The following is an 8,413-nucleotide window of genomic DNA, read 5'->3' on the forward strand; positions in this document are numbered from 1 at the left end:
AGTGAAAGGGAAAGAACCATAACAATAAGCAATTACATCCACTGTGACCCACAACACTGATGGAGGATAAATGAGGGAGGAATATAGGCATCTGTAATATAGGTGTGAGGACTTATGTTGATTGGTTGTACTCTAAATCCAAAACCCGGCTACTGGGAATCAACATCTACATAGTGGTAGGATGAGGAATCCCAATTGAAGGGATGAACTGCAATTTTGATGTCTCACTCCCATTTGTTTTTATGTTTCATATTGGAGGATATCACATCATCTACACCAGCAGAACATCACCACCCTACTCTCAACTGAAAGGTTTATAATCATTTTAATTTTTTGATTGTGTTTCATTATCCCACTCAGGAGGATGCCTCCACAGTCCACCACCCCAGCAGCTTGGAACTGGAAAGTGGTAAGGATTCTCAAACTCCACTATAAGAAATGGGGGTAAAGCACAGTGGAGAGTCTGGAGGAATGACAACACCTGAGACCAGTGCAATGGGTGACCACGAAACCCTATTTTTAAAAGCAGACTATACCGATTTATTCAATACAAAGCATGACAGGAATGGGCAGCTATCCCCTTTTGCTTTACCCATGTAGTCCATAGGTGGATACGGTCCAGGACAGGCCAAATTACAAAGCAATACTTTGCAAGGATAAACCTACAAGTGATCTTATGGAACACTCCATTTCTGCAGTTTGTGATGCATGACCATGGAATTATAATATGCAAGCCAACATGGCTTGACAGTGTGAATTTGAAAGGTTAAAGAATACCTGGTCAGATACCACTTGCCACAAAGCGAGATCCAAACATGAGTAATAATAATAATAAAAAGGGAAATAAGGCCCCTGAAAATAAAATAGAGAATAATAAAAGACAATTTACCCAGACAAAGTCTCACTGAAGTCTGAAGAATGGTTATAGATTGAAGACGATAGCCTGAAGAGGAAGAAACTGCTATCCTATGCAAATAATGAGAGACAAACATATTAGGAGTAGTCCACATGCCTAATTGAAGAATTTCCTCCAATGGACGATGAATATGAGACAGGTAGATTTAAGTGGCAGTACATTAGGATCATTTAAGAAGTATATTTAGACCTAATCTGACAGTGATGCGATATTTCTATTTAGATTTATTTCCTCTATATCATACTTTTTATGATTGATTCATAAATTGAAAACTTTTGTAAATCTCATTTTAGAAATATTTACAAAAGTTAACACACAGCTACACAGTGAAGAACAGGGTAGACTTTTTGCTGTGATTCACCTTTGTGGAAAACAGTTTAAAGTAACAACAGAAGATATTATTGTTGTACAAAATAGCCTTCCCCTTGAAACAGGAGAAAGAATTAGATTAGAAAAGGTAAGAAATTTAGTATTTAATATTAGAGCTGGGTGATTAGTGGAATTTGATAAATAATCAATTAATCATTTGGCTTATTAACCAGTTACATTCAACAACCAATTGATTATTCTCACATGAGACTTGGATAGTTGGAATAACTGAAAAATGTAACAATTATAAACACTAATTCCTGTATGACACATTACCTCCCCTCAAATAAATAGTTATTCTCATTCAGTGCTGCCCTCTATATGCATAGAACTTTATTTGCATGCCACAAGCCTTCTATTTTTCCTTCTTTGGAATTGACTGATTCCAGTGAGTGTCTCATTGCAAATCATCATGCGTCAACTTTCCACCAATGAGAGTGCGATATATACTCATGATGCATGTGACTCCCTCTATTCCATTCTACCTAACTTTTACTTCCTGTTTGGCAATACTTGTGTTCAGACTTTTTTTGCTTTTTTGTGCTATTCGTGTACTTTGGCAACCTTCCTCTGTTTGTGATCTTTCTCCTTCCACCTTCATCAATTGGCTTCAGCTTTTCATTCAATTGCCTTATTCAGGTGCCTTCTCATCAAATTTGACACATTACCTTTTCTGTGATTCAAAAGTCTTTCAGAAATATTAGAAATGTTCCATAACATTAAAAAAATTTACCATCTCATTTTATAATGTATACAACTGATATTTTATTCAAATGGTAGAAAAGAAACTTCATTTTTCATTTCTTGTCACACATACACAAGTCTCAATTTTGAAAGATGTGTTCTAAAACCTGAAAATGTAACTACATATGTTTAACACTTAGCTAAAAAGCAAGTCAAGTGAATGATGTCAAGTTTCAAATTCAGAAATTAAAAACTTCACACCATTGTATTTCATTAGGAAGAAAATATTACAAAGAGTAGTGAAGTTTTTCATATTATACTAAACCCTTCTAATTTCCCCAGCTAAAGAAACTTAAAGAGAATCCAAAGGAGAGTTTAAAATAAAACGAACGAGAAGTGTAGCACCAGAATCACTAGTTGCAGGCCTGAGCCTCAATCAGGACACAGAAATTATGCCATAAGAAATCAGTGTTATTAAAAACAAATATAAAATGTTTCTGTTGGGAAGCATATTGTGCACTGATTATCCTAAAAAAAACCCGAGGAAAATTATTCAATAAGATGTTTTAATAGCAAGTATTTTGTATTACATATACACATTTCAACAGAACCATATTCTGATTTGATCAAGTACAACCAAAAATCAAGTTTACATGCTGAAAGTTGCAAAATGATATCACAGTCTTTAGTATTTCTTTTAAATATGGTATTGTTTGCTTGGAATTTTGTGCAAAACTACACAATTGCTATCTCCACTAGCCATCCTTAATTTTGAAGTGACAGACCAGAGGGAAGGCAGCTAGTCAACATCACCCATCACCAACTCTTGGACTAATCTTTACTACCAAATAGTGGGTACTTGAGTAAGGAAGCACATTATGCTAATATACTAACAGGTAGGCATACAACAATTTATAAGCATTAGGAAAAGTTTTGTCGATGGTAGAACATATTACATTTCTTCAGGTATGAGCAGTACAAGTTTTATATACAGTTACAAAGACACAAGGATTAAATGGGTTGGAAAAGATGTCAGCAGATGAAAGGATTATAGACAAAAGTCAAGTTTGATAAAATATATGAGCAGTGAATAAACGTTGCCAAATTTAACTGATGTTGTTAGGGCCATTATCACAGTTTAGTGAGAGATCATTTGCTTTGATAAGTTCTATAGTTTAAAAACAATCTCTGTCTTTTTTAGTTTTGGGTTGGTGTAGGAGAAAAATTTCATCCCAAAGTATTGTGTGATCTGTTTCAAATTGATATGTTAGAGCAGGTATCTGAAATTCACCTTTATGCATGTGATCTTGGTATTCATTATCTCTTATTTCTAAGGAAGTTGGTGTTTATCCTACATGTTTTTTTCCACATTCACATGGGATACTAAATATACCTTGTTTTTGTACCTATAGTAGAGATTCTTTCAGGTTAGGTAGTAATATGTTAATCTTACGTGAAGGTTTGAATACAGTTTTTACATCAATGTTCAAATTTTTAAATAGGCTAATAATTTCATTGGCAATTTCTGGCATTAAAGGGAATGAAACAAATTTACTATGTTATATGTTGATTGGTGAAAGATTAGAGTTAACATATTTTTTTACAGTTCTGAAGTTTAATAAAAGCCCTATCTATGACAATGGAGTTGAAACCTCTACATAGTGCTATATTCTTTAAGTAGTTCAATTCAATTATTAAGTCTTCTTTGTGGGTACAAAGTTGTATAGCACGATTTACATAGGTGAAGTAAGAGGATATTTTTGTGATATGTGGTGATTAGATCTTACGTGTGATGGCATGGGATTTCCTGTACACTGGTGGTCACTATATTATTTTCTTTTTTTACATTAACATCTAAAAAGGTGATACAACTGTTAGATTCTACCTCATTGAGTCTCAGGGTGTTTACGAATTCAATGAAATTAAGTAGAGTATCTTTCCCATGATACCATTTACTAAAAATATCCTTGATGTATCTTAACCAAGTTTCATGTTTCTTGATGTTTGTGAATTTGTTTCCAAACAGTTCTTCTAGAATGAACATGTAGATGTCACTAAGTAGATGGAAAATGGAGGATCCCATCACTAATTCATTACTTTGTTTGTAAAACTGGTCTTCATATCTAAAATAAGTATTGTTTAAGCAGTATTCTGTGAGGTTGATAAGGTGGTCTGTTACAGGATTGTTTTCTGGTTTTTCTTTCAGACAGTGTAAGGCTTGTTCCACAGGTATTGAGGTAAATTGAGAAATTTTCTTGGTTTATTTGATGTTTATCTATTCTATTTCCAAAGCCTAAAGAGTTTTTGAGGAAATATGGATTAGTTTCAAATAGAGAGTTTAATCTCTTAGCTCAGAATTTAGCAATGCTTTGTATGAGTGAGCTTATTCTACATACTATAGGTCTATAAAAAATGTTTGCTAATTTTAGAAAGGACATAAAATGGGGGAGGGGGGAATAGTGTGTGGGAGATAAGGGAGTTTTTTTTCTTTACCAGTGAGAATAGGGCAACCTTTAATTAGTTTTTTTAAGTTCAAAATAATTTTGTTGGTAGGATTGCCTTTGTGTAAGGAGTAAGATCCATCCTTTAATAAAGTGTTGACACCTACTTTGTAGTGTTGTTGTTTTTTTTTTCAACTTGGCAAGGCTTAAAAATAGTTTTGTTTGCTAATTTCAAAGGTAGGTAGGTAAAATTTTTTTTCAAATTGCTTTGCAAAACAATTTTGGAAATAACACAAGTTCCCTGATCCCCTAAAACATAATGCATTAAACCACGTATACAATTACTATCAACATTTATTCTCTGAAGAAAATTACAGAAATTTCAAATTCTTTCACAACACACACTTGCTGATCAAGATCAACCTCGATCAATGAAGTTGAATTGACTATTGCAGACTATTTTATGGTTTGTTCTTCCATTCATCTTGTTTTTCAAGTAAATCTACAAGTACTTCCCTTCACCTGGATAAGTTGCAAATCAAAATTAATTTGTTTTTGATCCTAATCCTCAATCTGTGAGAACATTTTTCAGAGACAGATACACTGACCAGACTTGTGTTCATCATGATGTTGATGTATGCTCGTCCATAGTAAATTATCCCTGCTAGATCGTGTATTTATTAGGTTAGCATGAAGGGTCCTGGAGACGAGATAAGTTATGTTGTCAAACCTCAATGTATTGAAATTAAAGAATAGGTTGAATATTTGACAAGTTTTTGTTACATTTTTATTGAAAGAAGTATGATGTTTTGAGCTAGCACTCTTCATGAGATCACACAGCTTACAATGGCTTCTATATGCTCTTTACAGCTAAACTTACAAACATTTTGCAATTTATTACTTTTGTTGGTGCAAAATATAGCACTTGGAAAATGTTTTTTTTTTGTACCAAAATATGATGTCAGTAAGATTCAAACATCAATGTTTCATTCACATCATAGTTACAACATGGTATCTGCTTAATGTGCAGGTAAAATCATAGGTAGTTAATTTCATCTGTTTATGCATACCACGTTTCACTTCAATTGGTGACAGTATTCTGAGGTTGGAAATTTTTGTGCCTGCAACTTTTTAAAGGCCAGAACAGTCCCAGGTGTTTGTAATATTTAAAACTACATCAATGTAGAAACTTATGAAGACTAACTTACCACAATGTGACCATATGAAAATCAAACAGCTGCTCAGATTTGGTTTTAAAACTAATCTAAAATTTTGTTAAACAATATCTACGCTAGCTAAACTATGCAAGAAAGGCTTATATGGTGCAGAGAAGCATTACAGAATATTATATATATAAGTATTTATACAGCAGTCTCACTACTTATATACACACTGAAAGGGTCCCTTATCAAGTAGTCTGTGAACAATCTTGCCTGAAAAACCAATAAAATATAAAGAAAAATGTAAATATATATTTGTAAAATTAAATGTGGATTACTTACACTAAACAAAAAATAAAAGTAATTAAAAATAAATTTAAGCTTTACTACATACCAATGTGGTAATTATTTTTTCATCTGGTAAAAGGCTTCTAAAAACCCAATAACCTGTAAAGCTGTTTCTTTGTTTTGTAAAGAATATATATATATGATATTGGGCCTATCCCATCATATACATATAATAATCGACAGTGATGAATAAAACTAATATTCATGAAAGTAATTAGTTTCATTGAAATAAGTTACATATTGATCAAAGGCATTACATCAATGATGACTTACAGCAGTGAACATAATCCTGTAATATGTTTCCAAAATAAACAGATTTGTAAGATAATAACCAAGAAAAGATATAGTGCTGTTACAACAGTGGAAGTCATGTGACACTAGTAACACGTCATGAAATTCTAGAAGGATCTTGTCTGTTCGTGGCAACTCTAATCTTCTCTATGCGCCCTCTATTTTTGTATATATAAGCCCAACAATTAATCAGAATTAGAATACCAGACAGAGAGATTGAAGATATAGACAGACAATTGAGTCAAGCGCGGTAGTAAGTAAAGTGCGTGAATCGTTCATTGAGAATTATAACGTGTGTTTAAGTGTGGAAATTAAGTGTACTGCAAAGTTGTATTGAGAAAGAATAAACTAGTTTTATTTAAGAAAGGACTTGTATCGCTGAAGTTTCTCGAGAAGAATTTCTATGGGAAATTAACAAACAAACAGAGAGATAACAGTGCAAACAGTTCTTATATCACAAACCACCTAAAGATTGATAGACAGGTTACAAATAGCTTATGTTTTTATATAAACAAGTAATGTTAACAAGAAAAGAACTGCATGTAATATAGTTTTTTTTAAAGGCACTGAAGAAACAATTTAATGCCTATTGCTGATACATATCATAGCACACAAAAAACCAACTATAGATGATAGAATATCTTTTGCCTCATTCAAGTCACTATTTGTATAACAACCAATAAACATTGTAAAAAATAAATAAATAAACCAATGAATGGCCTACACATCCTTGTCAAAAGACTGAGATAATTTATATCTCAACTCTTTCAGATACAGCATGTAAACAAAGTTGCAGCAAAGAACAAATTGACTGTTGAAACAACAACAACAAAAAACAGATTCTTATGTGGCTTATAATGTAGTTATTTAAATAAAACTGAAAATTAAGAACCATATACAATTAAAGTAGTTTAAAAATTACAAAAATGAAAAATACCCTTTGCAATTCTTTCTTCACCATCTTTATCTTCTTCAATTCTATCTCCCAGACAGAAATCTTTAGTATGTTTGTTATGAGGAGACAGAGTTTGAAACCTTGCCTTATAAATCAGAGAATTAAGGCACTGGTAGCCACTGGTTAAACTTGAGTGATTCGCTATAAAATTAAAGTTCAAAATTAAACTCCTATGACTGCTATACTTTTCTATTTCTTTGACATTTTATATAATTTTATGGGTTAGAATACTTAGTTTCTGAAAACAGAAAATAAAGAGCAAAATTATATGTAGATCTAATTCACATCCATGTGTCTATTCAACATAAGTTTAAAAGAATTCAATATAACAACACAATCAGGAAAATTATCCTACAAGTTTATAATTGTTAACAAAAATTTAATTTTGTCAAAAAAAAAGTAATTCAACTGGGCTTCAAAACTTAAACCTTCAGAGGGTTAATGACACTTTATAAAAATGATTTTAGTATGTTAATGCAGTGGCATAGCACCACAAATGCAAGCCTTATGTAATGCCATGGACCACATTTTGAATACTTATTATCTTGATTTACAGTAAATTTCTGACAATTCAACAGTTCAATGCTGTAAAGGTACACTTATGGCTCAAGGACATCTGTCACAGTACTTAACAATGACAGATATTTGTATAATGAGACTGCTAACAAAGGATCTAAAACCACACCTCAACCAATCCAGAGTAATGTGCTCATCCATAAATTAATGCTTTAATTATGAAAAAGAACCTCCAACCCCCAAAACTCCACTTCAATGGAGTGGGCCATATCTTCTGGTACTGTTAACAAAATAATATACAACGATTAGAGGTAAATGAAAACATAAAAGCCAAAAGTTCAATAGCTTCAGGCAAAATTCAAAATAAACAATTGTTTTTACAAGGAAAAATGGACAAAGATATCGGAATTAAAACATTTACATTCAACCATGCACATACCTGTCCAATTTCCCAATGCAGCTCTAAGTATAATGAACTTTGTACATATGGTCTTAAATAAAGTTATCCAAACACATTGGAGAGTTTGTGGAAAGGTAATTAAGATGTATACTGTATAGCCTAATACTAACCTTATTATCCTTCACAGAAGATTGCTATAATGGGAATTTCACTATGGACAATATTATAGCTGAATAATTAGTAGTAGTAGTATTTGCTAATAAATTAATTTACACTGTTACAGCCCATTAATCAATTACTATAGTGTTCCTTACACTATGGCATGTACAAGCT

General features: G+C 32.3%; 1 long non-coding RNA gene across 1 annotated transcript in view; it reads right to left on the reverse strand.

Moving 5' to 3' along the window:
• Window positions 1-1,186: 1,186 nt before the first annotated feature.
• Window positions 1,187-8,413, reverse strand: part of LOC106458297 — an 8,445-nt gene continuing 1,218 nt past the window's right edge. Inside the window, exons 2-4 of the long non-coding RNA XR_001290767.2 lie at window positions 7,147-7,305; window positions 2,926-2,929; window positions 1,187-1,199 (exon numbers count right to left, since the gene is read on the reverse strand). This is a non-coding gene — a long non-coding RNA (uncharacterized LOC106458297). The remainder of the gene's footprint in view (window positions 1,200-2,925; window positions 2,930-7,146; window positions 7,306-8,413) is intronic.

The sequence above is a fragment of the Limulus polyphemus genome, unplaced genomic scaffold (genome assembly GCF_000517525.1).
Source record: "Limulus polyphemus unplaced genomic scaffold, Limulus_polyphemus-2.1.2 Scaffold440, whole genome shotgun sequence".
In the NCBI taxonomy this organism is placed as follows: domain Eukaryota; kingdom Metazoa; phylum Arthropoda; class Merostomata; order Xiphosura; family Limulidae; genus Limulus; species Limulus polyphemus.